Here is a 25,746-nt window from a genome sequence, read left to right as displayed (position 1 = left end):
CTTCTAATATGCTGTCAACTTGCTGGAAAAATAATTCCAAAAAAAAAAGACAACATTTTGAAAACAGAGGGATCAATGATGTGGAGGCGTATGGAAATCTTCTCTGAAGAGTCCAGTCCCAAAATGGCTCCAAAAGTCTACAACACGGCGTATTCCCAGCTGGTCACCCAGCCAGGTACTGACGCCGCCCAACAGGACTTGACTTCGGTGATCGGACGAGAACCGGTACGTTCCCTGTGGTGTGGTCGTAGACGAAAGAAACAACTCAAACCTTGCCCAATTGCTTGGACTCTCTTTTAAGTCTCTTAGAAGGAAGGCCTTTAATTGCTGTTGTCATGAATTTCCAATTACGTCTCGGCTACTTAACCCAGAGATTCCAAAGCCAGCTAAGACTTCAAATCACAAAAGGGCGATTCTCCAATGGTCAGTCATCAAAGCCACATTCAAGAGATTGCCTCCAGTGTGCTGCTCAGTGTTGCAGTGCTGTAATCAAACAAGAAAATCTTCTAATATGCTGTCAACTTGCTGGAAAAATAATTCCAAAAAAAAAGACAACATTTTGAAAACAGAGGGATCAATGATGTGGAGGCGTATGGAAATCTTCTCTGAAGAGTCCAGTCCCAAAATGGCTCCAAAAGTCTACAACACGGCGTATTCCCAGCTGGTCACCCAGCCAGGTACTGACGCCGCCCAACAGGACTTGACTTCGGTGATCGGACGAGAACCGGTACGTTCCCTGTGGTGTGGTCGTAGACGAAAGAAACAACTCAAACCTTGCCCAATTGCTTGGACTCTCTTTTAAGTCTCTTAGAAGGAAGGCCTTTAATTGCTGTTGTCATGAATTTCCAATTACGTCTCGGCTACTTAACCCAGAGATTCCAAAGCCAGCTAAGACTTCAAATCACAAAAGGGCGATTCTCCAATGGTCAGTCATCAAAGCCACATTCAAGAGATTGCCTCCAGTGTGCTGCTCAGTGTTGCAGTGCTGTCATCAAACAAGAAAATCTTCTAATATGCTGTCAACTTGCTGGAAAAATAATTCCAAAAAAAAAAGACAACATTTTGAAAACACAGGGATCAATGATGTGGAGGCGTATGGAAATCTTCTCTGAAGAGTCCAGTCCCAAAATGGCTCCAAAAGTCTACAACACGGCGTATTCCCAGCTGGTCACCCAGCCAGGTACTGACGCCGCCCAACAGGACTTGACTTCGGTGATCGGACGAGAACCGGTACGTTCCCTGTGGTGTGGTCGTAGACGAAAGAAACAACTCAAACCTTGCCCAATTGCTTGGACTCTCTTTTAAGTCTCTTAGAAGGAAGGCCTTTAATTGCTGTTGTCATGAATTTCCAATTACGTCTCGGCTACTTAACCCAGAGATTCCAAAGCCAGCTAAGACTTCAAATCACAAAAGGGCGATTCTCCAATGGTCAGTCATCAAAGCCACATTCAAGAGATTGCCTCCAGTGTGCTGCTCAGTGTTGCAGTGCTGTCATCAAACAAGAAAATCTTCTAATATGCTGTCAACTTGCTGGAAAAATAATTCCAAAAAAAAAAAGACAACATTTTGAAAACAGAGGGATCAATGATGTGGAGGCGTATGGAAATCTTCTCTGAAGAGTCCAGTCCCAAAATGGGTCCAAAAGTCTACAACACGGCGTATTCCCAGCTGGTCACCCAGCCAGGTACTGACGCCGCCCAACAGGACTTGACTTCGGTGATCGGACGAGAACCGGTACGTTCCCTGTGGTGTGGTCGTAGACGAAAGAAACAACTCAAACCTTGCCCAATTGCTTGGACTCTCTTTTAAGTCTCTTAGAAGGAAGGCCTTTAATTGCTGTTGTCATGAATTTCCAATTACGTCTCGGCTACTTAACCCAGAGATTCCAAAGCCAGCTAAGACTTCAAATCACAAAAGGGCGATTCTCCAATGGTCAGTCATCAAAGCCACATTCAAGAGATTGCCTCCAGTGTGCTGCTCAGTGTTGCAGTGCTGTCATCAAACAAGAAAATCTTCTAATATGCTGTCAACTTGCTGGAAAAATAATTCCAAAAAAAAAAAGACAACATTTTGAAAACAGAGGGATCAATGATGTGGAGGCGTATGGAAATCTTCTCTGAAGAGTCCAGTCCCAAAATGGGTCCAAAAGTCTACAACACGGCGTATTCCCAGCTGGTCACCCAGCCAGGTACTGACGCCGCCCAACAGGACTTGACTTCGGTGATCGGACGAGAACCGGTACGTTCCCTGTGGTGTGGTCGTAGACGAAAGAAACAACTCAAACCTTGCCCAATTGCTTGGACTCTCTTTTAAGTCTCTTAGAAGGAAGGCCTTTAATTGCTGTTGTGATGAATTTCCAATTACGTCTCGGCTACTTAACCCAGAGATTCCAAAGCCAGCTAAGACTTCAAATCACAAAAGGGCGATTCTCCAATGGTCAGTCATCAAAGCCACATTCAAGAGATTGCCTCCAGTGTGCTGCTCAGTGTTGCAGTGCTGTAATCAAACAAGAAAATCTTCTAATATGCTGTCAACTTGCTGGAAAAATAATTCCAAAAAAAAAAGACAACATTTTGAAAACAGAGGGATCAATGATGTGGAGGCGTATGGAAATCTTCTCTGAAGAGTCCAGTCCCAAAATGGCTCCAAAAGTCTACAACACGGCGTATTCCCAGGTGGTCACCCAGCCAGGTACTGACGCCGCCCAACAGGACTTGGCTTCGGTGATCGGACGAGAACCGGTACGTTCCCTGTGGTGTGGTCGTAGACGAAAGAAACAACTCAAACCTTGCCCAATTGCTTGGACTCTCTTTTAAGTCTCTTAGAAGGAAGGCCTTTAATTGCTGTTGTCATGAATTTCCAATTACGTCTCGGCTACTTAACCCAGAGATTCCAAAGCCAGCTAAGACTTCAAATCACAAAAGGGCGATTCTCCAATGGTCAGTCATCAAAGCCACATTCAAGAGATTGCCTCCAGTGTGCTGCTCAGTGTTGCAGTGCTGTAATCAAACAAGAAAATCTTCTAATATGCTGTCAACTTGCTGGAAAAATAATTCAAATAAAAAAAAGACAACATTTTGAAAACACAGGGATCAATGATGTGGAGGCGTATGGAAATCTTCTCTGAAGAGTCCAGTCCCAAAATGGCTCCAAAAGTCTACAACACGGCGTATTCCCAGGTGGTCACCCAGCCAGGTACTGACGCCGCCCAACAGGACTTGACTTCGGTGATCGGACGAGAACCGGTACGTTCCCTGTGGTGTGGTCGTAGACGAAAGAAACAACTCAAACCTTGCCCAATTGCTTGGACTCTCTTTTAAGTCTCTTAGAAGGAAGGCCTTTAATTGCTGTTGTCATGAATTTCCAATTACGTCTCGGCTACTTAACCCAGAGATTCCAAAGCCAGCTAAGACTTCAAATCACAAAAGGGCGATTCTCCAATGGTCAGTCATCAAAGCCACATTCAAGAGATTGCCTCCAGTGTGCTGCTCAGTGTTGCAGTGCTGTAATCAAACAAGAAAATCTTCTAATATGCTGTCAACTTGCTGGAAAAATAATTCCAAAAAAAAAGACAACATTTTGAAAACAGAGGGATCAATGATGTGGAGGCGTATGGAAATCTTCTCTGAAGAGTCCAGTCCCAAAATGGCTCCAAAAGTCTACAACACGGCGTATTCCCAGGTGGTCACCCAGCCAGGTACTGACGCCGCCCAACAGGACTTGACTTCGGTGATCGGACGAGAACCGGTACGTTCCCTGTGGTGTGGTCGTAGACGAAAGAAACAACTCAAACCTTGCCCAATTGCTTGGACTCTCTTTTAAGTCTCTTAGAAGGAAGGCCTTTAATTGCTGTTGTCATGAATTTCCAATTACGTCTCGGCTACTTAACCCAGAGATTCCAAAGCCAGCTAAGACTTCAAATCACAAAAGGGCGATTCTCCAATGGTCAGTCATCAAAGCCACATTCAAGAGATTGCCTCCAGTGTGCTGCTCAGTGTTGCAGTGCTGTCATCAAACAAGAAAATCTTCTAATATGCTGTCAACTTGCTGGAAAAATAATTCCAAAAAAAAAAGACAACATTTTGAAAACAGAGGGATCAATGATGTGGAGGCGTATGGAAATCTTCTCTGAAGAGTCCAGTCCCAAAATGGCTCCAAAAGTCTACAACACGGCGTATTCCCAGCTGGTCACCCAGCCAGGTACTGACGCCGCCCAACAGGACTTGACTTCGGTGATCGGACGAGAACCGGTACGTTCCCTGTGGTGTGGTCGTAGACGAAAGAAACAACTCAAACCTTGCCCAATTGCTTGGACTCTCTTTTAAGTCTCTTAGAAGGAAGGCCTTTAATTGCTGTTGTCATGAATTTCCAATTACGTCTCGGCTACTTAACCCAGAGATTCCAAAGCCAGCTAAGACTTCAAATCACAAAAGGGCGATTCTCCAATGGTCAGTCATCAAAGCCACATTCAAGAGATTGCCTCCAGTGTGCTGCTCAGTGTTGCAGTGCTGTCATCAAACAAGAAAATCTTCTAATATGCTGTCAACTTGCTGGAAAAATAATTCCAAAAAAAAAAGACAACATTTTGAAAACAGAGGGATCAATGATGTGGAGGCGTATGGAAATCTTCTCTGAAGAGTCCAGTCCCAAAATGGCTCCAAAAGTCTACAACACGGCGTATTCCCAGGTGGTCACCCAGCCAGGTACTGACGCCGCCCAACAGGACTTGACTTCGGTGATCGGACGAGAACCGGTACGTTCCCTGTGGTGTGGTCGTAGACGAAAGAAACAACTCAAACCTTGCCCAATTGCTTGGACTCTCTTTTAAGTCTCTTAGAAGGAAGGCCTTTAATTGCTGTTGTCATGAATTTCCAATTACGTCTCGGCTACTTAACCCAGAGATTCCAAAGCCAGCTAAGACTTCAAATCACAAAAGGGCGATTCTCCAATGGTCAGTCATCAAAGCCACATTCAAGAGATTGCCTCCAGTGTGCTGCTCAGTGTTGCAGTGCTGTAATCAAACAAGAAAATCTTCTAATATGCTGTCAACTTGCTGGAAAAATAATTCCAAAAAAAAAAAGACAACATTTTGAAAACAGAGGGATCAATGATGTGGAGGCGTATGGAAATCTTCTCTGAAGAGTCCAGTCCCAAAATGGCTCCAAAAGTCTACAACACGGCGTATTCCCAGGTGGTCACCCAGCCAGGTACTGACGCCGCCCAACAGGACTTGACTTCGGTGATCGGACGAGAACCGGTACGTTCCCTGTGGTGTGGTCGTAGACGAAAGAAACAACTCAAACCTTGCCCAATTGCTTGGACTCTCTTTTAAGTCTCTTAGAAGGAAGGCCTTTAATTGCTGTTGTCATGAATTTCCAATTACGTCTCGGCTACTTAACCCAGAGATTCCAAAGCCAGCTAAGACTTCAAATCACAAAAGGGCGATTCTCCAATGGTCAGTCATCAAAGCCACATTCAAGAGATTGCCTCCAGTGTGCTGCTCAGTGTTGCAGTGCTGTAATCAAACAAGAAAATCTTCTAATATGCTGTCAACTTGCTGGAAAAATAATTCCAAAAAAAAAGACAACATTTTGAAAACAGAGGGATCAATGATGTGGAGGCGTATGGAAATCTTCTCTGAAGAGTCCAGTCCCAAAATGGCTCCAAAAGTCTACAACACGGCGTATTCCCAGCTGGTCACCCAGCCAGGTACTGACGCCGCCCAACAGGACTTGACTTCGGTGATCGGACGAGAACCGGTACGTTCCCTGTGGTGTGGTCGTAGACGAAAGAAACAACTCAAACCTTGCCCAATTGCTTGGACTCTCTTTTAAGTCTCTTAGAAGGAAGGCCTTTAATTGCTGTTGTCATGAATTTCCAATTACGTCTCGGCTACTTAACCCAGAGATTCCAAAGCCAGCTAAGACTTCAAATCACAAAAGGGCGATTCTCCAATGGTCAGTCATCAAAGCCACATTCAAGAGATTGCCTCCAGTGTGCTGCTCAGTGTTGCAGTGCTGTAATCAAACAAGAAAATCTTCTAATATGCTGTCAACTTGCTGGAAAAATAATTCCAAAAAAAAAAGACAACATTTTGAAAACAGAGGGATCAATGATGTGGAGGCGTATGGAAATCTTCTCTGAAGAGTCCAGTCCCAAAATGGCTCCAAAAGTCTACAACACGGCGTATTCCCAGCTGGTCACCCAGCCAGGTACTGACGCCGCCCAACAGGACTTGACTTCGGTGATCGGACGAGAACCGGTACGTTCCCTGTGGTGTGGTCGTAGACGAAAGAAACAACTCAAACCTTGCCCAATTGCTTGGACTCTCTTTTAAGTCTCTTAGAAGGAAGGCCTTTAATTGCTGTTGTCATGAATTTCCAATTACGTCTCGGCTACTTAACCCAGAGATTCCAAAGCCAGCTAAGACTTCAAATCACAAAAGGGCGATTCTCCAATGGTCAGTCATCAAAGCCACATTCAAGAGATTGCCTCCAGTGTGCTGCTCAGTGTTGCAGTGCTGTCATCAAACAAGAAAATCTTCTAATATGCTGTCAACTTGCTGGAAAAATAATTCCAAAAAAAAAAGACAACATTTTGAAAACAGAGGGATCAATGATGTGGAGGCGTATGGAAATCTTCTCTGAAGAGTCGAGTCCCAAAATGGCTCCAAAAGTCTACAACACGGCGTATTCCCAGGTGGTCACCCAGCCAGGTACTGACGCCGCCCAACAGGACTTGACTTCGGTGATCGGACGAGAACCGGTACGTTCCCTGTGGTGTGGTCGTAGACGAAAGAAACAACTCAAACCTTGCCCAATTGCTTGGACTCTCTTTTAAGTCTCTTAGAAGGAAGGCCTTTAATTGCTGTTGTGATGAATTTCCAATTACGTCTCGGCTACTTAACCCAGAGATTCCAAAGCCAGCTAAGACTTCAAATCACAAAAGGGCGATTCTCCAATGGTCAGTCATCAAAGCCACATTCAAGAGATTGCCTCCAGTGTGCTGCTCAGTGTTGCAGTGCTGTAATCAAACAAGAAAATCTTCTAATATGCTGTCAACTTGCTGGAAAAATAATTCCAAAAAAAAAAGACAACATTTTGAAACCAGAGGGATCAATGATGTGGAGGCGTATGGAAATCTTCTCTGAAGAGTCCAGTCCCAAAATGGCTCCAAAAGTCTACAACACGGCGTATTCCCAGGTGGTCACCCAGCCAGGTACTGACGCCGCCCAACAGGACTTGACTTCGGTGATCGGACGAGAACCGGTACCTTCCCTGTGGTGTGGTCGTAGACGAAAGAAACAACTCAAACCTTGCCCAATTGCTTGGACTCTCTTTTAAGTCTCTTAGAAGGAAGGCCTTTAATTGCTGTTGTGATGAATTTCCAATTACGTCTCGGCTACTTAACCCAGAGATTCCAAAGCCAGCTAAGACTTCAAATCACAAAAGGGCGATTCTCCAATGGTCAGTCATCAAAGCCACATTCAAGAGATTGCCTCCAGTGTGCTGCTCAGTGTTGCAGTGCTGTAATCAAACAAGAAAATCTTCTAATATGCTGTCAACTTGCTGGAAAAATAATTCCAAAAAAAAAAGACAACATTTTGAAAACAGAGGGATCAATGATGTGGAGGCGTATGGAAATCTTCTCTGAAGAGTCCAGTCCCAAAATGGCTCCAAAAGTCTACAACACGGCGTATTCCCAGCTGGTCACCCAGCCAGGTACTGACGCCGCCCAACAGGACTTGACTTCGGTGATCGGACGAGAACCGGTACCTTCCCTGTGGTGTGGTCATAGACGAAAGAAACAACTCAAACCTTGCCCAATTGCTTGGACTCTCTTTTAAGTCTCTTAGAAGGAAGGCCTTTAATTGCTGTTGTCATGAATTTCCAATTACGTCTCGGCTACTTAACCCAGAGATTCCAAAGCCAGCTAAGACTTCAAATCACAAAAGGGCGATTCTCCAATGGTCAGTCATCAAAGCCACATTCAAGAGATTGCCTCCAGTGTGCTGCTCAGTGTTGCAGTGCTGTAATCAAACAAGAAAATCTTCTAATATGCTGTCAACTTGCTGGAAAAATAATTCCAAAAAAAAAGACAACATTTTGAAAACAGAGGGATCAATGATGTGGAGGCGTATGGAAATCTTCTCTGAAGAGTCCAGTCCCAAAATGGCTCCAAAAGTCTACAACACGGCGTATTCCCAGGTGGTCACCCAGCCAGGTACTGACGCCGCCCAACAGGACTTGACTTCGGTGATCGGACGAGAACCGGTACGTTCCCTGTGGTGTGGTCGTAGACGAAAGAAACAACTCAAACCTTGCCCAATTGCTTGGACTCTCTTTTAAGTCTCTTAGAAGGAAGGCCTTTAATTGCTGTTGTCATGAATTTCCAATTACGTCTCGGCTACTTAACCCAGAGATTCCAAAGCCAGCTAAGACTTCAAATCACAAAAGGGCGATTCTCCAATGGTCAGTCATCAAAGCCACATTCAAGAGATTGCCTCCAGTGTGCTGCTCAGTGTTGCAGTGCTGTAATCAAACAAGAAAATCTTCTAATATGCTGTCAACTTGCTGGAAAAATAATTCCAAAAAAAAAAGACAACATTTTGAAAACAGAGGGATCAATGATGTGGAGGCGTATGGAAATCTTCTCTGAAGAGTCCAGTCCCAAAATGGCTCCAAAAGTCTACAACACGGCGTATTCCCAGGTGGTCACCCAGCCAGGTACTGACGCCGCCCAACAGGACTTGACTTCGGTGATCGGACGAGAACCGGTACCTTCCCTGTGGTGTGGTCGTAGACGAAAGAAACAACTCAAACCTTGCCCAATTGCTTGGACTCTCTTTTAAGTCTCTTAGAAGGAAGGCCTTTAATTGCTGTTGTGATGAATTTCCAATTACGTCTCGGCTACTTAACCCAGAGATTCCAAAGCCAGCTAAGACTTCAAATCACAAAAGGGCGATTCTCCAATGGTCAGTCATCAAAGCCACATTCAAGAGATTGCCTCCAGTGTGCTGCTCAGTGTTGCAGTGCTGTAATCAAACAAGAAAATCTTCTAATATGCTGTCAACTTGCTGGAAAAATAATTCCAAAAAAAAAGACAACATTTTGAAAACAGAGGGATCAATGATGTGGAGGCGTATGGAAATCTTCTCTGAAGAGTCGAGTCCCAAAATGGCTCCAAAAGTCTACAACACGGCGTATTCCCAGGTGGTCACCCAGCCAGGTACTGACGCCGCCCAACAGGACTTGACTTCGGTGATCGGACGAGAACCGGTACGTTCCCTGTGGTGTGGTCGTAGACGAAAGAAACAACTCAAACCTTGCCCAATTGCTTGGACTCTCTTTTAAGTCTCTTAGAAGGAAGGCCTTTAATTGCTGTTGTCATGAATTTCCAATTACGTCTCGGCTACTTAACCCAGAGATTCCAAAGCCAGCTAAGACTTCAAATCACAAAAGGGCGATTCTCCAATGGTCAGTCATCAAAGCCACATTCAAGAGATTGCCTCCAGTGTGCTGCTCAGTGTTGCAGTGCTGTAATCAAACAAGAAAATCTTCTAATATGCTGTCAACTTGCTGGAAAAATAATTCCAAAAAAAAAAGACAACATTTTGAAAACAGAGGGATCAATGATGTGGAGGCGTATGGAAATCTTCTCTGAAGAGTCCAGTCCCAAAATGGCTCCAAAAGTCTACAACACGGCGTATTCCCAGGTGGTCACCCAGCCAGGTACTGACGCCGCCCAACAGGACTTGACTTCGGTGATCGGACGAGAACCGGTACGTTCCCTGTGGTGTGGTCGTAGACGAAAGAAACAACTCAAACCTTGCCCAATTGCTTGGACTCTCTTTTAAGTCTCTTAGAAGGAAGGCCTTTAATTGCTGTTGTCATGAATTTCCAATTACGTCTCGGCTACTTAACCCAGAGATTCCAAAGCCAGCTAAGACTTCAAATCACAAAAGGGCGATTCTCCAATGGTCAGTCATCAAAGCCACATTCAAGAGATTGCCTCCAGTGTGCTGCTCAGTGTTGCAGTGCTGTAATCAAACAAGAAAATCTTCTAATATGCTGTCAACTTGCTGGAAAAATAATTCCAAAAAAAAAGACAACATTTTGAAAACAGAGGGATCAATGATGTGGAGGCGTATGGAAATCTTCTCTGAAGAGTCCAGTCCCAAAATGGCTCCAAAAGTCTACAACACGGCGTATTCCCAGGTGGTCACCCAGCCAGGTACTGACGCCGCCCAACAGGACTTGACTTCGGTGATCGGACGAGAACCGGTACGTTCCCTGTGGTGTGGTCGTAGACGAAAGAAACAACTCAAACCTTGCCCAATTGCTTGGACTCTCTTTTAAGTCTCTTAGAAGGAAGGCCTTTAATTGCTGTTGTCATGAATTTCCAATTACGTCTCGGCTACTTAACCCAGAGATTCCAAAGCCAGCTAAGACTTCAAATCACAAAAGGGCGATTCTCCAATGGTCAGTCATCAAAGCCACATTCAAGAGATTGCCTCCAGTGTGCTGCTCAGTGTTGCAGTGCTGTAATCAAACAAGAAAATCTTCTAATATGCTGTCAACTTGCTGGAAAAATAATTCCAAAAAAAAAGACAACATTTTGAAAACAGAGGGATCAATGATGTGGAGGCGTATGGAAATCTTCTCTGAAGAGTCCAGTCCCAAAATGGCTCCAAAAGTCTACAACACGGCGTATTCCCAGGTGGTCACCCAGCCAGGTACTGACGCCGCCCAACAGGACTTGACTTCGGTGATCGGACGAGAACCGGTACGTTCCCTGTGGTGTGGTCGTAGACGAAAGAAACAACTCAAACCTTGCCCAATTGCTTGGACTCTCTTTTAAGTCTCTTAGAAGGAAGGCCTTTAATTGCTGTTGTCATGAATTTCCAATTACGTCTCGGCTACTTAACCCAGAGATTCCAAAGCCAGCTAAGACTTCAAATCACAAAAGGGCGATTCTCCAATGGTCAGTCATCAAAGCCACATTCAAGAGATTGCCTCCAGTGTGCTGCTCAGTGTTGCAGTGCTGTAATCAAACAAGAAAATCTTCTAATATGCTGTCAACTTGCTGGAAAAATAATTCCAAAAAAAAAGACAACATTTTGAAAACAGAGGGATCAATGATGTGGAGGCGTATGGAAATCTTCTCTGAAGAGTCCAGTCCCAAAATGGCTCCAAAAGTCTACAACACGGCGTATTCCCAGCTGGTCACCCAGCCAGGTACTGACGCCGCCCAACAGGACTTGACTTCGGTGATCGGACGAGAACCGGTACGTTCCCTGTGGTGTGGTCGTAGACGAAAGAAACAACTCAAACCTTGCCCAATTGCTTGGACTCTCTTTTAAGTCTCTTAGAAGGAAGGCCTTTAATTGCTGTTGTCATGAATTTCCAATTACGTCTCGGCTACTTAACCCAGAGATTCCAAAGCCAGCTAAGACTTCAAATCACAAAAGGGCGATTCTCCAATGGTCAGTCATCAAAGCCACATTCAAGAGATTGCCTCCAGTGTGCTGCTCAGTGTTGCAGTGCTGTAATCAAACAAGAAAATCTTCTAATATGCTGTCAACTTGCTGGAAAAATAATTCCAAAAAAAAAGACAACATTTTGAAAACAGAGGGATCAATGATGTGGAGGCGTATGGAAATCTTCTCTGAAGAGTCCAGTCCCAAAATGGCTCCAAAAGTCTACAACACGGCGTATTCCCAGCTGGTCACCCAGCCAGGTACTGACGCCGCCCAACAGGACTTGACTTCGGTGATCGGACGAGAACCGGTACGTTCCCTGTGGTGTGGTCGTAGACGAAAGAAACAACTCAAACCTTGCCCAATTGCTTGGACTCTCTTTTAAGTCTCTTAGAAGGAAGGCCTTTAATTGCTGTTGTCATGAATTTCCAATTACGTCTCGGCTACTTAACCCAGAGATTCCAAAGCCAGCTAAGACTTCAAATCACAAAAGGGCGATTCTCCAATGGTCAGTCATCAAAGCCACATTCAAGAGATTGCCTCCAGTGTGCTGCTCAGTGTTGCAGTGCTGTAATCAAACAAGAAAATCTTCTAATATGCTGTCAACTTGCTGGAAAAATAATTCCAAAAAAAAAAGACAACATTTTGAAAACAGAGGGATCAATGATGTGGAGGCGTATGGAAATCTTCTCTGAAGAGTCCAGTCCCAAAATGGCTCCAAAAGTCTACAACACGGCGTATTCCCAGCTGGTCACCCAGCCAGGTACTGACGCCGCCCAACAGGACTTGACTTCGGTGATCGGACGAGAACCGGTACGTTCCCTGTGGTGTGGTCGTAGACGAAAGAAACAACTCAAACCTTGCCCAATTGCTTGGACTCTCTTTTAAGTCTCTTAGAAGGAAGGCCTTTAATTGCTGTTGTCATGAATTTCCAATTACGTCTCGGCTACTTAACCCAGAGATTCCAAAGCCAGCTAAGACTTCAAATCACAAAAGGGCGATTCTCCAATGGTCAGTCATCAAAGCCACATTCAAGAGATTGCCTCCAGTGTGCTGCTCAGTGTTGCAGTGCTGTAATCAAACAAGAAAATCTTCTAATATGCTGTCAACTTGCTGGAAAAATAATTCCAAAAAAAAAAGACAACATTTTGAAAACACAGGGATCAATGATGTGGAGGCGTATGGAAATCTTCTCTGAAGAGTCCAGTCCCAAAATGGCTCCAAAAGTCTACAACACGGCGTATTCCCAGCTGGTCACCCAGCCAGGTACTGACGCCGCCCAACAGGACTTGACTTCGGTGATCGGACGAGAACCGGTACGTTCCCTGTGGTGTGGTCGTAGACGAAAGAAACAACTCAAACCTTGCCCAATTGCTTGGACTCTCTTTTAAGTCTCTTAGAAGGAAGGCCTTTAATTGCTGTTGTCATGAATTTCCAATTACGTCTCGGCTACTTAACCCAGAGATTCCAAAGCCAGCTAAGACTTCAAATCACAAAAGGGCGATTCTCCAATGGTCAGTCATCAAAGCCACATTCAAGAGATTGCCTCCAGTGTGCTGCTCAGTGTTGCAGTGCTGTAATCAAACAAGAAAATCTTCTAATATGCTGTCAACTTGCTGGAAAAATAATTCCAAAAAAAAAGACAACATTTTGAAAACAGAGGGATCAATGATGTGGAGGCGTATGGAAATCTTCTCTGAAGAGTCCAGTCCCAAAATGGCTCCAAAAGTCTACAACACGGCGTATTCCCAGCTGGTCACCCAGCCAGGTACTGACGCCGCCCAACAGGACTTGACTTCGGTGATCGGACGAGAACCGGTACGTTCCCTGTGGTGTGGTCGTAGACGAAAGAAACAACTCAAACCTTGCCCAATTGCTTGGACTCTCTTTTAAGTCTCTTAGAAGGAAGGCCTTTAATTGCTGTTGTCATGAATTTCCAATTACGTCTCGGCTACTTAACCCAGAGATTCCAAAGCCAGCTAAGACTTCAAATCACAAAAGGGCGATTCTCCAATGGTCAGTCATCAAAGCCACATTCAAGAGATTGCCTCCAGTGTGCTGCTCAGTGTTGCAGTGCTGTAATCAAACAAGAAAATCTTCTAATATGCTGTCAACTTGCTGGAAAAATAATTCCAAAAAAAAAAGACAACATTTTGAAAACAGAGGGATCAATGATGTGGAGGCGTATGGAAATCTTCTCTGAAGAGTCCAGTCCCAAAATGGCTCCAAAAGTCTACAACACGGCGTATTCCCAGGTGGTCACCCAGCCAGGTACTGACGCCGCCCAACAGGACTTGACTTCGGTGATCGGACGAGAACCGGTACGTTCCCTGTGGTGTGGTCGTAGACGAAAGAAACAACTCAAACCTTGCCCAATTGCTTGGACTCTCTTTTAAGTCTCTTAGAAGGAAGGCCTTTAATTGCTGTTGTGATGAATTTCCAATTACGTCTCGGCTACTTAACCCAGAGATTCCAAAGCCAGCTAAGACTTCAAATCACAAAAGGGCGATTCTCCAATGGTCAGTCATCAAAGCCACATTCAAGATATTGCCTCCAGTGTGCTGCTCAGTGTTGCAGTGCTGTAATCAAACAAGAAAATCTTCTAATATGCTGTCAACTTGCTGGAAAAATAATTCCAAAAAAAAAAGACAACATTTTGAAAACAGAGGGATCAATGATGTGGAGGCGTATGGAAATCTTCTCTGAAGAGTCCAGTCCCAAAATGGCTCCAAAAGTCTACAACACGGCGTATTCCCAGGTGGTCACCCAGCCAGGTACTGACGCCGCCCAACAGGACTTGACTTCGGTGATCGGACGAGAACCGGTACGTTCCCTGTGGTGTGGTCGTAGACGAAAGAAACAACTCAAACCTTGCCCAATTGCTTGGACTCTCTTTTAAGTCTCTTAGAAGGAAGGCCAATTGCTTGGACTCTCTTTTAAGTCTCTTAGAAGGAAGGCCTTTAATTGCTGTTGTGATGAATTTCCAATTACGTCTCGGCTACTTAACCCAGAGATTCCAAAGCCAGCTAAGACTTCAAATCACAAAGGGCGATTCTCCAATGGTCAGTCATCAAAGCCACATTCAAGAGATTGCCTCCAGTGTGCTGCTCAGTGTTGCAGTGCTGTAATCAAACAAGAAAATCTTCTAATATGCTGTCAACTTGCTGGAAAAATAATTCCAAAAAAAAAGACAACATTTTGAAACAGAGGGATCAATGATGTGGAGCGTATGGAAATCTTCTCTGAAGAGTCCAGTCCCAAAATGGCTCCAAAAGTCTACAACACGCCACCCAACAGGACTTGACTTCGGTGATCGGACGAGAACCGGTACGTTCCCTGTGGTGTGGTCGTAGACGAAAGAAACAACTCAAACCTTGCCCAATTGCTTGGACTCTCTTTTAAGTCTCTTAGAAGGAAGGCCTTTAATTGCTGTTGTGATGAATTTCCAATTACGTCTCGGCTACTTAACCCAGAGATTCCAAAGCCAGCTAAGACTTCAAATCACAAAAGGGCGATTCTCCAATGGTCAGTCATCAAAGCCACATTCAAGAGATTGCCTCCAGTGTGCTGCTCAGTGTTGCAGTGCTGTAATCAAACAAGAAAATCTTCTAATATGCTGTCAACTTGCTGGAAAAATAATTCCAAAAAAAAAAGACAACATTTTGAAAACAGAGGGATCAATGATGTGGAGGCGTATGGAAATCTTCTCTGAAGAGTCCAGTCCCAAAATGGCTCCAAAAGTCTACAACACGGCGTATTCCCAGGTGGTCACCCAGCCAGGTACTGACGCCGCCCAACAGGACTTGACTTCGGTGATCGGACGAGAACCGGTACGTTCCCTGTGGTGTGGTCGTAGACGAAAGAAACAACTCAAACCTTGCCCAATTGCTTGGACTCTCTTTTAAGTCTCTTAGAAGGAAGGCCTTTAATTGCTGTTGTCATGAATTTCCAATTACGTCTCGGCTACTTAACCCAGAGATTCCAAAGCCAGCTAAGACTTCAAATCACAAAAGGGCGATTCTCCAATGGTCAGTCATCAAAGCCACATTCAAGAGATTGCCTCCAGTGTGCTGCTCAGTGTTGCAGTGCTGTAATCAAACAAGAAAATCTTCTAATATGCTGTCAACTTGCTGGAAAAATAATTCCAAAAAAAAAAGACAACATTTTGAAAACAGAGGGATCAATGATGTGGAGGCGTATGGAAATCTTCTCTGAAGAGTCCAGTCCCAAAATGGCTCCAAAAGTCTACAACACGGCGTATTCCCAGGTGGTCACCCAGCCAGGTACTGACGCCGCCCAACAGGACTTGACTTCGGTGATCGGACGAGAACCGGTACGTTCCCTGTGGTGTGGTCGTAGACGAAAGAAACAACTCAAACCTTGCCCAATTGCTTGGACTCTCTTTTAAGTCTCTTAGAAGGAAGGCCTTTAATTGCTGTTGTCATGAATTTCCAATTACGTCTCGGCTACTTAACCCAGAGATTCCAAAGCCAGCTAAGACTTCAAATCACAAAAGGGCGATTCTCCAATGGTCAGTCATCAAAGCCACATTCAAGAGATTGCCTCCAGTGTGCTGCTCAGTGTTGCAGTGCTGTAATCAAACAAGAAAATCTTCTAATATGCTGTCAACTTGCTGGAAAAATAATTCCAAAAAAAAAAGACAACATTTTGAAAACAGAGGGATCAATGATGTGGAGGCGTATGGAAATCTTCTCTGAAGAGTCCAGTCCCAAAATGGCTCCAAAAGTCTACAACACGGCGTATTCCCAGGTGGTCACCCAGCCAGGTACTGACGCCGCCCAACAGGACTTGACTTCGGTGATCGGACGAGAACCGGTACGTTCCCTGTGGTGTGGTCGTAGACGAAAGAAACAACTCAAACCTTGCCCAATTGCTTGGACTCTCTTTTAAGTCTCTTAGAAGGAAGGCCTTTAATTGCTGTTGTGATGAATTTCCAATTACGTCTCGGCTACTTAACCCAGAGATTCCAAAGCCAGCTAAGACTTCAAATCACAAAAGGGCGATTCTCCAATGGTCAGTCATCAAAGCCACATTCAAGAGATTGCCTCCAGTGTGCTGCTCAGTGTTGCAGTGCTGTAATCAAACAAGAAAATCTTCTAATATGCTGTCAACTTGCTGGAAAAATAATTCCAAAAAAAAAAGACAACATTTTGAAAACAGAGGGATCAATGATGTGGAGGCGTATGGAAATCTTCTCTGAAGAGTCCAGTCCCAAAATGGCTCCAAAAGTCTACAACACGGCGTATTCCCAGGTGGTCACCCAGCCAGGTACTGACGCCGCCCAACAGGACTTGACTTCGGTGATCGGACGAGAACCGGTACGTTCCCTGTGGTGTGGTCGTAGACGAAAGAAACAACTCAAACCTTGCCCAATTGCTTGGACTCTCTTTTAAGTCTCTTAGAAGGAAGGCCTTTAATTGCTGTTGTCATGAATTTCCAATTACGTCTCGGCTACTTAACCCAGAGATTCCAAAGCCAGCTAAGACTTCAAATCACAAAAGGGCGATTCTCCAATGGTCAGTCATCAAAGCCACATTCAAGAGATTGCCTCCAGTGTGCTGCTCAGTGTTGCAGTGCTGTAATCAAACAAGAAAATCTTCTAATATGCTGTCAACTTGCTGGAAAAATAATTCCAAAAAAAAAAGACAACATTTTGAAAACAGAGGGATCAATGATGTGGAGGCGTATGGAAATCTTCTCTGAAGAGTCCAGTCCCAAAATGGCTCCAAAAGTCTACAACACGGCGTATTCCCAGCTGGTCACCCAGCCAGGTACTGACGCCGCCCAACAGGACTTGACTTCGGTGATCGGACGAGAACCGGTACGTTCCCTGTGGTGTGGTCGTAGACGAAAGAAACAACTCAAACCTTGCCCAATTGCTTGGACTCTCTTTTAAGTCTCTTAGAAGGAAGGCCTTTAATTGCTGTTGTCATGAATTTCCAATTACGTCTCGGCTACTTAACCCAGAGATTCCAAAGCCAGCTAAGACTTCAAATCACAAAAGGGCGATTCTCCAATGGTCAGTCATCAAAGCCACATTCAAGAGATTGCCTCCAGTGTGCTGCTCAGTGTTGCAGTGCTGTAATCAAACAAGAAAATCTTCTAATATGCTGTCAACTTGCTGGAAAAATAATTCCAAAAAAAAAAGACAACATTTTGAAAACAGAGGGATCAATGATGTGGAGGCGTATGGAAATCTTCTCTGAAGAGTCCAGTCCCAAAATGGCTCCAAAAGTCTACAACACGGCGTATTCCCAGGTGGTCACCCAGCCAGGTACTGACGCCGCCCAACAGGACTTGACTTCGGTGATCGGACGAGAACCGGTACGTTCCCTGTGGTGTGGTCGTAGACGAAAGAAACAACTCAAACCTTGCCCAATTGCTTGGACTCTCTTTTAAGTCTCTTAGAAGGAAGGCCTTTAATTGCTGTTGTCATGAATTTCCAATTACGTCTCGGCTACTTAACCCAGAGATTCCAAAGCCAGCTAAGACTTCAAATCACAAAAGGGCGATTCTCCAATGGTCAGTCATCAAAGCCACATTCAAGAGATTGCCTCCAGTGTGCTGCTCAGTGTTGCAGTGCTGTAATCAAACAAGAAAATCTTCTAATATGCTGTCAACTTGCTGGAAAAATAATTCCAAAAAAAAAAGACAACATTTTGAAAACAGAGGGATCAATGATGTGGAGGCGTATGGAAATCTTCTCTGAAGAGTCCAGTCCCAAAATGGCTCCAAAAGTCTACAACACGGCGTATTCCCAGGTGGTCACCCAGCCAGGTGCCGACGCCGCCCAACAGGACTTGACTTCGGTGATCGGACGAGAACCGGTACGTTCCCTGTGGTGTGGTCGTATACGAAAGAAACAACTCAAACCTTGCCCAATTGCTTGGACTCTCTTTTAAGTCTCTTAGAAGGAAGGCCTTTAATTGCTGTTGTCATGAATTTCCAATTACGTCTCGGCTACTTAACCCAGAGATTCCAAAGCCAGCTAAGACTTCAAATCACAAAAGGGCGATTCTCCAATGGTCAGTCATCAAAGCCACATTCAAGAGATTGCCTCCAGTGTGCTGCTCAGTGTTGCAGTGCTGTAATCAAACAAGAAAATCTTCTAATATGCTGTCAACTTGCTGGAAAAATAATTCAAAAAAAAAAAGACAACATTTTGAAAACAGAGGGATCAATGATGTGGAGGCGTATGGAAATCTTCTCTGAAGAGTCCAGTCCCAAAATGGCTCCAAAAGTCTACAACACGGCGTATTCCCAGGTGGTCACCCAGCCAGGTACTGACGCCGCCCAACAGGACTTGACTTCGGTGATCGGACGAGAACCGGTACGTTCCCTGTGGTGTGGTCGTAGACGAAAGAAACAACTCAAACCTTGCCCAATTGCTTGGACTCTCTTTTAAGTCTCTTAGAAGGAAGGCCTTTAATTGCTGTTGTCATGAATTTCCAATTACGTCTCGGCTACTTAACCCAGAGATTCCAAAGCCAGCTAAGACTTCAAATCACAAAAGGGCGATTCTCCAATGGTCAGTCATCAAAGCCACATTCAAGAGATTGCCTCCAGTGTGCTGCTCAGTGTTGCAGTGCTGTAATCAAACAAGAAAATCTTCTAATATGCTGTCAACTTGCTGGAAAAATAATTCCAAAAAAAAAAGACAACATTTTGAAAACAGAGGGATCAATGATGTGGAGGCGTATGGAAATCTTCTCTGAAGAGTCCAGTCCCAAAATGGCTCCAAAAGTCTACAACACGGCGTATTCCCAGGTGGTCACCCAGCCAGGTACTGACGCCGCCCAACAGGACTTGACTTCGGTGATCGGACGAGAACCGGTACGTTCCCTGTGGTGTGGTCGTAGACGAAAGAAACAACTCAAACCTTGCCCAATTGCTTGGACTCTCTTTTAAGTCTCTTAGAAGGAAGGCCTTTAATTGCTGTTGTCATGAATTTCCAATTACGTCTCGGCTACTTAACCCAGAGATTCCAAAGCCAGCTAAGACTTCAAATCACAAAAGGGCGATTCTCCAATGGTCAGTCATCAAAGCCACATTCAAGAGATTGCCTCCAGTGTGCTGCTCAGTGTTGCAGTGCTGTAATCAAACAAGAAAATCTTCTAATATGCTGTCAACTTGCTGGAAAAATAATTCCAAAAAAAAAAAGACAACATTTTGAAAACAGAGGGATCAATGATGTGGAGGCGTATGGAAATCTTCTCTGAAGAGTCCAGTCCCAAAATGGCTCCAAAAGTCTACAACACGGCGTATTCCCAGGTGGTCACCCAGCCAGGTACTGACGCCACCCAACAGGACTTGACTTCGGTGATCGGACGAGAACCGGTACGTTCCCTGTGGTGTGGTCGTAGACGAAAGAAACAACTCAAACCTTGCCCAATTGCTTGGACTCTCTTTTAAGTCTCTTAGAAGGAAGGCCTTTAATTGCTGTTGTCATGAATTTCCAATTACGTCTCGGCTACTTAACCCAGAGATTCCAAAGCCAGCTAAGACTTCAAATCACAAAAGGGCGATTCTCCAATGGTCAGTCATCAAAGCCACATTCAAGAGATTGCCTCCAGTGTGCTGCTCAGTGTTGCAGTGCTGTAATCAAACAAGAAAATCTTCTAATATGCTGTCAACTTGCTGGAAAAATAATTCCAAAAAAAAAAGACAACATTTTGGAAACAGAGGGATCAATGATGTGGAGGCGTATGGAAATCTTCTCTGAAGAGTCCAGTCCCAAAATGGCTCCAAAAGTCTACAACACGGCGTATTCCCAGGTGGTCACCCAGCCAGGTACCGACGCCGCCCAACAGGACTTGACTTCGGTAATCGGACGAGAACCGGTACGTTCCCTGTGGTGTGGTCGTAGACGAAAGAAACAACTCAAACCTTGCCCAATTGCTTGGACTCTCTTTTAAGTCTCTTAGAAGGAAGGCCTTTAATTGCTGTTGTGATGAATTTCCAATTACGTCTCGGCTACTTAACCCAGAGATTCCAAAGCCAGCTAAGACTTCAAATCACAAAAGGGCGATTCTCCAATGGTCAGTCATCAAAGCCACATTCAAGAGATTGCCTCCAGTGTGCTGCTCAGTGTTGCAGTGCTGTAATCAAACAAGAAAATCTTCTAATATGCTGTCAACTTGCTGGAAAAATAATTCCAAAAAAAAAAGACAACATTTTGAAAACAGAGGGATCAATGATGTGGAGGCGTATGGAAATCTTCTCTGAAGAGTCCAGTCCCAAAATGGCTCCAAAAGTCTACAACACGGCGTATTCCCAGGTGGTCACCCAGCCAGGTACTGACGCCGCCCAACAGGACTTGACTTCGGTGATCGGACGAGAACCGGTACGTTCCCTGTGGTGTGGTCGTAGACGAAAGAAACAACTCAAACCTTGCCCAATTGCTTGGACTCTCTTTTAAGTCTCTTAGAAGGAAGGCCTTTAATTGCTGTTGTCATGAATTTCCAATTACGTCTCGGCTACTTAACCCAGAGATTCCAAAGCCAGCTAAGACTTCAAATCACAAAAGGGCGATTCTCCAATGGTCAGTCATCAAAGCCACATTCAAGAGATTGCCTCCAGTGTGCTGCTCAGTGTTGCAGTGCTGTAATCAAACAAGAAAATCTTCTAATATGCTGTCAACTTGCTGGAAAAATAATTCCAAAAAAAAAAGACAACATTTTGAAAACAGAGGGATCAATGATGTGGAGGCGTATGGAAATCTTCTCTGAAGAGTCCAGTCCCAAAATGGCTCCAAAAGTCTACAACACGGCGTATTCCCAGGTGGTCACCCAGCCAGGTACTGACGCCGCCCAACAGGACTTGACTTCGGTGATCGGACGAGAACCGGTACGTTCCCTGTGGTGTGGTCGTAGACGAAAGAAACAACTCAAACCTTGCCCAATTGCTTGGACTCTCTTTTAAGTCTCTTAGAAGGAAGGCCTTTAATTGCTGTTGTCATGAATTTCCAATTACGTCTCGGCTACTTAACCCAGAGATTCCAAAGCCAGCTAAGACTTCAAATCACAAAAGGGCGATTCTCCAATGGTCAGTCATCAAAGCCACATTCAAGAGATTGCCTCCAGTGTGCTGCTCAGTGTTGCAGTGCTGTAATCAAACAAGAAAATCTTCTAATATGCTGTCAACTTGCTGGAAAAATAATTCCAAAAAAAAAAGACAACATTTTGAAAACAGAGGGATCAATGATGTGGAGGCGTATGGAAATCTTCTCTGAAGAGTCCAGTCCCAAAATGGCTCCAAAAGTCTACAACACGGCGTATTCCCAGGTGGTCACCCAGCCAGGTACTGACGCCGCCCAACAGGACTTGACTTCGGTGATCGGACGAGAACCGGTACGTTCCCTGTGGTGTGATCGTAGACGAAAGAAACAACTCAAACCTTGCCCAATTGCTTGGACTCTCTTTTAAGTCTCTTAGAAGGAAGGCCTTTAATTGCTGTTGTGATGAATTTCCAATTACGTCTCGGCTACTTAACCCAGAGATTCCAAAGCCAGCTAAGACTTCAAATCACAAAAGGGCGATTCTCCAATGGTCAGTCATCAAAGCCACATTCAAGAGATTGCCTCCAGTGTGCTGCTCAGTGTTGCAGTGCTGTAATCAAACAAGAAAATCTTCTAATATGCTGTCAACTTGGTGGAAAAATAATTCCAAAAAAAAAAGACAACATTTTGAAAACAGAGGGATCAATGATGTGGAGGCGTATGGAAATCTTCTCTGAAGAGTCCAGTCCCAAAATGGCTCCAAAAGTCTACAATACGGCGTATTCCCAGGTGGTCACCCAGCCAGGTACTGACGCCGCCCAACAGGACTTGACTTCGGTGATCGGACGAGAACCGGTACGTTCCCTGTGGTGTGGTCGTAGACGAAAGAAACAACTCAAACCTTGCCCAATTGCTTGGACTCTCTTTTAAGTCTCTTAGAAGGAAGGCCTTTAATTGCTGTTGTCATGAATTTCCAATTACGTCTCGGCTACTTAACCCAGAGATTCCAAAGCCAGCTAAGACTTCAAATCACAAAAGGGCGATTCTCCAATGGTCAGTCATCAAAGCCACATTCAAGAGATTGCCTCCAGTGTGCTGCTCAGTGTTGCAGTGCTGTAATCAAACAAGAAAATCTTCTAATATGCTGTCAACTTGCTGGAAAAATAATTCCAAAAAAAAAAAGACAACATTTTGAAAACAGAGGGATCAATGATGTGGAGGCGTATGGAAATCTTCTCTGAAGAGTCCAGTCCCAAAATGGCTCCAAAAGTCTACAACACGGCGTATTCCCAGGTGGTCACCCAGCCAGGTACTGACGCCGCCCAACAGGACTTGACTTCGGTGATCGGACGAGAACCGGTACGTTCCCTGTGGTGTGGTCGTAGACGAAAGAAACAACTCAAACCTTGCCCAATTGCTTAGACTCTCTTTTAAGTCTCTTAGAAGGAAGGCCTTTAATTGCTGTTGTCATGAATTTCCAATTACGTCTCGGCTACTTAACCCAGAGATTCCAAAGCCAGCTAAGACTTCAAATCACAAAAGGGCGATTCTCCAATGGTCAGTCATCAAAGCCACATTCAAGAGATTGCCTCCAGTGTGCTGCTCAGTGTTGCAGTGCTGTAATCAAACAAGAAAATCTTCTAATATGCTGTCAACTTGCTGGAAAAATAATTCAAAAAAAAAAGACAACATTTTGAAAACAGAGGGATCAATGATGTGGAGGCGTATGGAAATCTTCTCTGAAGAGTCCAGTCCCAAAATGGCTCCAAAAGTCTACAACACGGCGTATTCCCAGGTGGTCACCCAGCCAGGTACTGACGCCACCCAACAGGACTTGACTTCGGTGATCGGACGAGAACCGGTACGTTCCCTGTGGTGTGGTCGTAGACGAAAGAAACAACTCAAACCTTGCCCAATTGCTTGGACTCTCTTTTAAGTCTCTTAGAAGGAAGGCCTTTAATTGCTGTTGTCATGAATTTCCAATTACGTCTCGGCTACTTAACCCAGAGATTCCAAAGCCAGCTAAGACTTCAAATCACAAAAGGGCGATTCTCCAATGGTCAGTCATCAAAGCCACATTCAAGAGATTGCCTCCAGTGTGCTGCTCAGTGTTGCAGTGCTGTAATCAAACAAGAAAATCTTCTAATATGCTGTCAACTTGCTGGAAAAATAATTCCAAAAAAAAAAGACAACATTTTGAAAACAGAGGGATCAATGATGTGGAGGCGTATGGAAATCTTCTCTGAAGAGTCCAGTCCCAAAATGGCTCCAAAAGTCTACAACACGGCGTATTCCCAGGTGGTCACCCAGCCAGGTACTGACGCCGCCCAACAGGACTTGACTTCGGTGATCGGACGAGAACCGGTACGTTCCCTGTGGTGTGGTCGTAGACGAAAGAAACAACTCAAACCTTGCCCAATTGCTTGGACTCTCTTTTAAGTCTCTTAGAAGGAAGGCCTTTAATTGCTGTTGTCATGAATTTCCAATTACGTCTCGGCTACTTAACCCAGAGATTCCAAAGCCAGCTAAGACTTCAAATCACAAAAGGGCGATTCTCCAATGGTCAGTCATCAAAGCCACATTCAAGAGATTGCCTCCAGTGTGCTGCTCAGTGTTGCAGTGCTGTAATCAAACAAGAAAATCTTCTAATATGCTGTCAACTTGCTGCAAAAATAATTCCAAAAAAAAAAGACAACATTTTGAAAACAGAGGGATCAATGATGTGGAGGCGTATGGAAATCTTCTCTGAAGAGTCCAGTCCCAAAATGGCTCCAAAAGTCTACAACACGGCGTATTCCCAGGTGGTCACCCAGCCAGGTACTGACGCCGCCCAACAGGACTTGACTTCGGTGATCGGACGAGAACCGGTACGTTCCCTGTGGTGTGGTCGTAGACGAAAGAAACAACTCAAACCTTGCCCAATTGCTTGGACTCTCTTTTAAGTCTCTTAGAAGGAAGGCCTTTAATTGCTGTTGTCATGAATTTCCAATTACGTCTCGGCTACTTAACCCAGAGATTCCAAAGCCAGCTAAGACTTCAAATCACAAAAGGGCGATTCTCCAATGGTCAGTCATCAAAGCCACATTCAAGAGATTGCCTCCAGTGTGCTGCTCAGTGTTGCAGTGCTGTAATCAAACAAGAAAATCTTCTAATATGCTGTCAACTTGCTGGAAAAATAATTCCAAAAAAAAAAGACAACATTTTGAAAACAGAGGGATCAATGATGTGGAGGCGTATGGAAATCTTCTCTGAAGAGTCCAGTCCCAAAATGGCTCCAAAAGTCTACAACACGGCGTATTCCCAGGTGGTCACCCAGCCAGGTACTGACGCCGCCCAACAGGACTTGACTTCGGTGATCGGACGAGAACCGGTACGTTCCCTGTGGTGTGGTCGTAGACGAAAGAAACAACTCAAACCTTGCCCAATTGCTTGGACTCTCTTTTAAGTCTCTTAGAAGGAAGGCCTTTAATTGCTGTTGTCATGAATTTCCAATTACGTCTCGGCTACTTAACCCAGAGATTCCAAAGCCAGCTAAGACTTCAAATCACAAAAGGGCGATTCTCCAATGGTCAGTCATCAAAGCCACATTCAAGAGATTGCCTCCAGTGTGCTGCTCAGTGTTGCAGTGCTGTAATCAAACAAGAAAATCTTCTAATATGCTGTCAACTTGCTGGAAAAATAATTCCAAAAAAAAAGACAACATTTTGAAAACAGAGGGATCAATGATGTGGAGGCGTATGGAAATCTTCTCTGAAGAGTCCAGTCCCAAAATGGCTCCAAAAGTCTACAACACGGCGTATTCCCAGGTGGTCACCCAGCCAGGTACTGACGCCACCCAACAGGACTTGACTTCGGTGATCGGACGAGAACCGGTACGTTCCCTGTGGTGTGATCGTAGACGAAAGAAACAACTCAAACCTTGCCCAATTGCTTGGACTCTCTTTTAAGTCTCTTAGAAGGAAGGCCTTTAATTGCTGTTGTGATGAATTTCCAATTACGTCTCGGCTACTTAACCCAGAGATTCCAAAGCCAGCTAAGACTTCAAATCACAAAAGGGCGATTCTCCAATGGTCAGTCATCAAAGCCACATTCAAGAGATTGCCTCCAGTGTGCTGCTCAGTGTTGCAGTGCTGTAATCAAACAAGAAAATCTTCTAATATGCTGTCAACTTGCTGGAAAAATAATTCCAAAAAAAAAAGACAACATTTTGAAAACAGAGGGATCAATGATGTGGAGGCGTATGGAAATC

General features: G+C 44.7%; 48 non-coding genes and 2 pseudogenes across 48 annotated transcripts; all 50 read right to left on the bottom strand.

Annotated features, from left to right (window-relative positions):
* Positions 1 to 134: 134 nt before the first annotated feature.
* LOC145461569 (5S ribosomal RNA) lies at positions 135 to 253 on the bottom strand. The gene has a single exon (XR_014040699.1). It is a non-coding gene; the product is annotated as a 5S ribosomal RNA (ribosomal RNA).
* A 383-nt stretch (positions 254 to 636) lies between these two features.
* LOC145461568 (5S ribosomal RNA) lies at positions 637 to 755 on the bottom strand. Its single transcript, XR_014040698.1, has one exon. It is a non-coding gene; the product is annotated as a 5S ribosomal RNA (ribosomal RNA).
* Positions 756 to 1,139: 384 nt separating this feature from the next.
* On the bottom strand, positions 1,140 to 1,258 carry LOC145461567 (5S ribosomal RNA). The gene has a single exon (XR_014040697.1). It is a non-coding gene; the product is annotated as a 5S ribosomal RNA (ribosomal RNA).
* Positions 1,259 to 1,643: 385 nt separating this feature from the next.
* On the bottom strand, positions 1,644 to 1,762 carry LOC145461566 (5S ribosomal RNA). Its single transcript, XR_014040696.1, has one exon. It is a non-coding gene; the product is annotated as a 5S ribosomal RNA (ribosomal RNA).
* A 385-nt stretch (positions 1,763 to 2,147) lies between these two features.
* Positions 2,148 to 2,266, bottom strand: LOC145461565 (5S ribosomal RNA). Its single transcript, XR_014040695.1, has one exon. It is a non-coding gene; the product is annotated as a 5S ribosomal RNA (ribosomal RNA).
* Positions 2,267 to 2,650: 384 nt separating this feature from the next.
* LOC145461526 (5S ribosomal RNA) lies at positions 2,651 to 2,769 on the bottom strand. Its single transcript, XR_014040657.1, has one exon. It is a non-coding gene; the product is annotated as a 5S ribosomal RNA (ribosomal RNA).
* A 385-nt stretch (positions 2,770 to 3,154) lies between these two features.
* Positions 3,155 to 3,273, bottom strand: LOC145461840 (5S ribosomal RNA). Its single transcript, XR_014040936.1, has one exon. It is a non-coding gene; the product is annotated as a 5S ribosomal RNA (ribosomal RNA).
* Positions 3,274 to 3,656: 383 nt separating this feature from the next.
* LOC145461839 (5S ribosomal RNA) lies at positions 3,657 to 3,775 on the bottom strand. The gene has a single exon (XR_014040935.1). It is a non-coding gene; the product is annotated as a 5S ribosomal RNA (ribosomal RNA).
* A 384-nt stretch (positions 3,776 to 4,159) lies between these two features.
* LOC145461564 (5S ribosomal RNA) lies at positions 4,160 to 4,278 on the bottom strand. The gene has a single exon (XR_014040694.1). It is a non-coding gene; the product is annotated as a 5S ribosomal RNA (ribosomal RNA).
* A 384-nt stretch (positions 4,279 to 4,662) lies between these two features.
* Positions 4,663 to 4,781, bottom strand: LOC145461838 (5S ribosomal RNA). Its single transcript, XR_014040934.1, has one exon. It is a non-coding gene; the product is annotated as a 5S ribosomal RNA (ribosomal RNA).
* Positions 4,782 to 5,166: 385 nt separating this feature from the next.
* Positions 5,167 to 5,285, bottom strand: LOC145461837 (5S ribosomal RNA). Its single transcript, XR_014040933.1, has one exon. It is a non-coding gene; the product is annotated as a 5S ribosomal RNA (ribosomal RNA).
* Positions 5,286 to 5,668: 383 nt separating this feature from the next.
* LOC145461562 (5S ribosomal RNA) lies at positions 5,669 to 5,787 on the bottom strand. The gene has a single exon (XR_014040692.1). It is a non-coding gene; the product is annotated as a 5S ribosomal RNA (ribosomal RNA).
* Positions 5,788 to 6,171: 384 nt separating this feature from the next.
* On the bottom strand, positions 6,172 to 6,290 carry LOC145461561 (5S ribosomal RNA). Its single transcript, XR_014040691.1, has one exon. It is a non-coding gene; the product is annotated as a 5S ribosomal RNA (ribosomal RNA).
* A 384-nt stretch (positions 6,291 to 6,674) lies between these two features.
* On the bottom strand, positions 6,675 to 6,793 carry LOC145461836 (5S ribosomal RNA). The gene has a single exon (XR_014040932.1). It is a non-coding gene; the product is annotated as a 5S ribosomal RNA (ribosomal RNA).
* A 384-nt stretch (positions 6,794 to 7,177) lies between these two features.
* Positions 7,178 to 7,296, bottom strand: LOC145461531 (5S ribosomal RNA). The gene has a single exon (XR_014040662.1). It is a non-coding gene; the product is annotated as a 5S ribosomal RNA (ribosomal RNA).
* Positions 7,297 to 7,680: 384 nt separating this feature from the next.
* LOC145461616 (5S ribosomal RNA) lies at positions 7,681 to 7,799 on the bottom strand. Its single transcript, XR_014040743.1, has one exon. It is a non-coding gene; the product is annotated as a 5S ribosomal RNA (ribosomal RNA).
* A 383-nt stretch (positions 7,800 to 8,182) lies between these two features.
* On the bottom strand, positions 8,183 to 8,301 carry LOC145461835 (5S ribosomal RNA). Its single transcript, XR_014040931.1, has one exon. It is a non-coding gene; the product is annotated as a 5S ribosomal RNA (ribosomal RNA).
* A 384-nt stretch (positions 8,302 to 8,685) lies between these two features.
* On the bottom strand, positions 8,686 to 8,804 carry LOC145461530 (5S ribosomal RNA). The gene has a single exon (XR_014040661.1). It is a non-coding gene; the product is annotated as a 5S ribosomal RNA (ribosomal RNA).
* Positions 8,805 to 9,187: 383 nt separating this feature from the next.
* On the bottom strand, positions 9,188 to 9,306 carry LOC145461833 (5S ribosomal RNA). Its single transcript, XR_014040929.1, has one exon. It is a non-coding gene; the product is annotated as a 5S ribosomal RNA (ribosomal RNA).
* Positions 9,307 to 9,690: 384 nt separating this feature from the next.
* LOC145461832 (5S ribosomal RNA) lies at positions 9,691 to 9,809 on the bottom strand. The gene has a single exon (XR_014040928.1). It is a non-coding gene; the product is annotated as a 5S ribosomal RNA (ribosomal RNA).
* Positions 9,810 to 10,192: 383 nt separating this feature from the next.
* On the bottom strand, positions 10,193 to 10,311 carry LOC145461831 (5S ribosomal RNA). The gene has a single exon (XR_014040927.1). It is a non-coding gene; the product is annotated as a 5S ribosomal RNA (ribosomal RNA).
* Positions 10,312 to 10,694: 383 nt separating this feature from the next.
* On the bottom strand, positions 10,695 to 10,813 carry LOC145461830 (5S ribosomal RNA). Its single transcript, XR_014040926.1, has one exon. It is a non-coding gene; the product is annotated as a 5S ribosomal RNA (ribosomal RNA).
* A 383-nt stretch (positions 10,814 to 11,196) lies between these two features.
* LOC145461560 (5S ribosomal RNA) lies at positions 11,197 to 11,315 on the bottom strand. Its single transcript, XR_014040690.1, has one exon. It is a non-coding gene; the product is annotated as a 5S ribosomal RNA (ribosomal RNA).
* Positions 11,316 to 11,698: 383 nt separating this feature from the next.
* On the bottom strand, positions 11,699 to 11,817 carry LOC145461559 (5S ribosomal RNA). The gene has a single exon (XR_014040689.1). It is a non-coding gene; the product is annotated as a 5S ribosomal RNA (ribosomal RNA).
* Positions 11,818 to 12,201: 384 nt separating this feature from the next.
* LOC145461558 (5S ribosomal RNA) lies at positions 12,202 to 12,320 on the bottom strand. The gene has a single exon (XR_014040688.1). It is a non-coding gene; the product is annotated as a 5S ribosomal RNA (ribosomal RNA).
* Positions 12,321 to 12,704: 384 nt separating this feature from the next.
* Positions 12,705 to 12,823, bottom strand: LOC145461557 (5S ribosomal RNA). The gene has a single exon (XR_014040687.1). It is a non-coding gene; the product is annotated as a 5S ribosomal RNA (ribosomal RNA).
* Positions 12,824 to 13,206: 383 nt separating this feature from the next.
* On the bottom strand, positions 13,207 to 13,325 carry LOC145461556 (5S ribosomal RNA). Its single transcript, XR_014040686.1, has one exon. It is a non-coding gene; the product is annotated as a 5S ribosomal RNA (ribosomal RNA).
* Positions 13,326 to 13,709: 384 nt separating this feature from the next.
* LOC145461829 (5S ribosomal RNA) lies at positions 13,710 to 13,828 on the bottom strand. The gene has a single exon (XR_014040925.1). It is a non-coding gene; the product is annotated as a 5S ribosomal RNA (ribosomal RNA).
* A 384-nt stretch (positions 13,829 to 14,212) lies between these two features.
* Positions 14,213 to 14,331, bottom strand: LOC145461828 (5S ribosomal RNA). The gene has a single exon (XR_014040924.1). It is a non-coding gene; the product is annotated as a 5S ribosomal RNA (ribosomal RNA).
* Positions 14,332 to 15,218: 887 nt separating this feature from the next.
* Positions 15,219 to 15,337, bottom strand: LOC145461827 (5S ribosomal RNA). Its single transcript, XR_014040923.1, has one exon. It is a non-coding gene; the product is annotated as a 5S ribosomal RNA (ribosomal RNA).
* A 384-nt stretch (positions 15,338 to 15,721) lies between these two features.
* Positions 15,722 to 15,840, bottom strand: LOC145461826 (5S ribosomal RNA). The gene has a single exon (XR_014040922.1). It is a non-coding gene; the product is annotated as a 5S ribosomal RNA (ribosomal RNA).
* Positions 15,841 to 16,224: 384 nt separating this feature from the next.
* Positions 16,225 to 16,343, bottom strand: LOC145461825 (5S ribosomal RNA). Its single transcript, XR_014040921.1, has one exon. It is a non-coding gene; the product is annotated as a 5S ribosomal RNA (ribosomal RNA).
* Positions 16,344 to 16,727: 384 nt separating this feature from the next.
* LOC145461824 (5S ribosomal RNA) lies at positions 16,728 to 16,846 on the bottom strand. The gene has a single exon (XR_014040920.1). It is a non-coding gene; the product is annotated as a 5S ribosomal RNA (ribosomal RNA).
* A 384-nt stretch (positions 16,847 to 17,230) lies between these two features.
* Positions 17,231 to 17,349, bottom strand: LOC145461555 (5S ribosomal RNA). The gene has a single exon (XR_014040685.1). It is a non-coding gene; the product is annotated as a 5S ribosomal RNA (ribosomal RNA).
* Positions 17,350 to 17,733: 384 nt separating this feature from the next.
* On the bottom strand, positions 17,734 to 17,852 carry LOC145461821 (5S ribosomal RNA). Its single transcript, XR_014040918.1, has one exon. It is a non-coding gene; the product is annotated as a 5S ribosomal RNA (ribosomal RNA).
* A 384-nt stretch (positions 17,853 to 18,236) lies between these two features.
* On the bottom strand, positions 18,237 to 18,355 carry LOC145461640 (5S ribosomal RNA; annotated as a pseudogene).
* Positions 18,356 to 18,739: 384 nt separating this feature from the next.
* LOC145461820 (5S ribosomal RNA) lies at positions 18,740 to 18,858 on the bottom strand. Its single transcript, XR_014040917.1, has one exon. It is a non-coding gene; the product is annotated as a 5S ribosomal RNA (ribosomal RNA).
* Positions 18,859 to 19,242: 384 nt separating this feature from the next.
* LOC145461819 (5S ribosomal RNA) lies at positions 19,243 to 19,361 on the bottom strand. The gene has a single exon (XR_014040916.1). It is a non-coding gene; the product is annotated as a 5S ribosomal RNA (ribosomal RNA).
* Positions 19,362 to 19,746: 385 nt separating this feature from the next.
* On the bottom strand, positions 19,747 to 19,865 carry LOC145461598 (5S ribosomal RNA). Its single transcript, XR_014040726.1, has one exon. It is a non-coding gene; the product is annotated as a 5S ribosomal RNA (ribosomal RNA).
* A 384-nt stretch (positions 19,866 to 20,249) lies between these two features.
* LOC145461627 (5S ribosomal RNA) lies at positions 20,250 to 20,368 on the bottom strand (annotated as a pseudogene).
* Positions 20,369 to 20,752: 384 nt separating this feature from the next.
* On the bottom strand, positions 20,753 to 20,871 carry LOC145461818 (5S ribosomal RNA). The gene has a single exon (XR_014040915.1). It is a non-coding gene; the product is annotated as a 5S ribosomal RNA (ribosomal RNA).
* A 384-nt stretch (positions 20,872 to 21,255) lies between these two features.
* Positions 21,256 to 21,374, bottom strand: LOC145461817 (5S ribosomal RNA). Its single transcript, XR_014040914.1, has one exon. It is a non-coding gene; the product is annotated as a 5S ribosomal RNA (ribosomal RNA).
* Positions 21,375 to 21,758: 384 nt separating this feature from the next.
* Positions 21,759 to 21,877, bottom strand: LOC145461528 (5S ribosomal RNA). The gene has a single exon (XR_014040659.1). It is a non-coding gene; the product is annotated as a 5S ribosomal RNA (ribosomal RNA).
* Positions 21,878 to 22,261: 384 nt separating this feature from the next.
* Positions 22,262 to 22,380, bottom strand: LOC145461587 (5S ribosomal RNA). Its single transcript, XR_014040716.1, has one exon. It is a non-coding gene; the product is annotated as a 5S ribosomal RNA (ribosomal RNA).
* Positions 22,381 to 22,765: 385 nt separating this feature from the next.
* On the bottom strand, positions 22,766 to 22,884 carry LOC145461816 (5S ribosomal RNA). Its single transcript, XR_014040913.1, has one exon. It is a non-coding gene; the product is annotated as a 5S ribosomal RNA (ribosomal RNA).
* A 383-nt stretch (positions 22,885 to 23,267) lies between these two features.
* LOC145461597 (5S ribosomal RNA) lies at positions 23,268 to 23,386 on the bottom strand. The gene has a single exon (XR_014040725.1). It is a non-coding gene; the product is annotated as a 5S ribosomal RNA (ribosomal RNA).
* A 384-nt stretch (positions 23,387 to 23,770) lies between these two features.
* Positions 23,771 to 23,889, bottom strand: LOC145461815 (5S ribosomal RNA). Its single transcript, XR_014040912.1, has one exon. It is a non-coding gene; the product is annotated as a 5S ribosomal RNA (ribosomal RNA).
* Positions 23,890 to 24,273: 384 nt separating this feature from the next.
* On the bottom strand, positions 24,274 to 24,392 carry LOC145461814 (5S ribosomal RNA). The gene has a single exon (XR_014040911.1). It is a non-coding gene; the product is annotated as a 5S ribosomal RNA (ribosomal RNA).
* Positions 24,393 to 24,776: 384 nt separating this feature from the next.
* Positions 24,777 to 24,895, bottom strand: LOC145461813 (5S ribosomal RNA). The gene has a single exon (XR_014040910.1). It is a non-coding gene; the product is annotated as a 5S ribosomal RNA (ribosomal RNA).
* A 383-nt stretch (positions 24,896 to 25,278) lies between these two features.
* LOC145461610 (5S ribosomal RNA) lies at positions 25,279 to 25,397 on the bottom strand. Its single transcript, XR_014040737.1, has one exon. It is a non-coding gene; the product is annotated as a 5S ribosomal RNA (ribosomal RNA).
* Between the last annotated feature and the right edge of the window lie 349 nt (positions 25,398 to 25,746).

This window comes from Orbicella franksi, chromosome 11, assembly GCF_964199315.1.
Source record: "Orbicella franksi chromosome 11, jaOrbFran1.1, whole genome shotgun sequence".
In the NCBI taxonomy this organism is placed as follows: domain Eukaryota; kingdom Metazoa; phylum Cnidaria; class Anthozoa; order Scleractinia; family Merulinidae; genus Orbicella; species Orbicella franksi.
The sequence above is the reverse complement of the archived record's forward strand: the minus strand, read 5'-3'. Positions and strand labels throughout refer to the sequence as shown.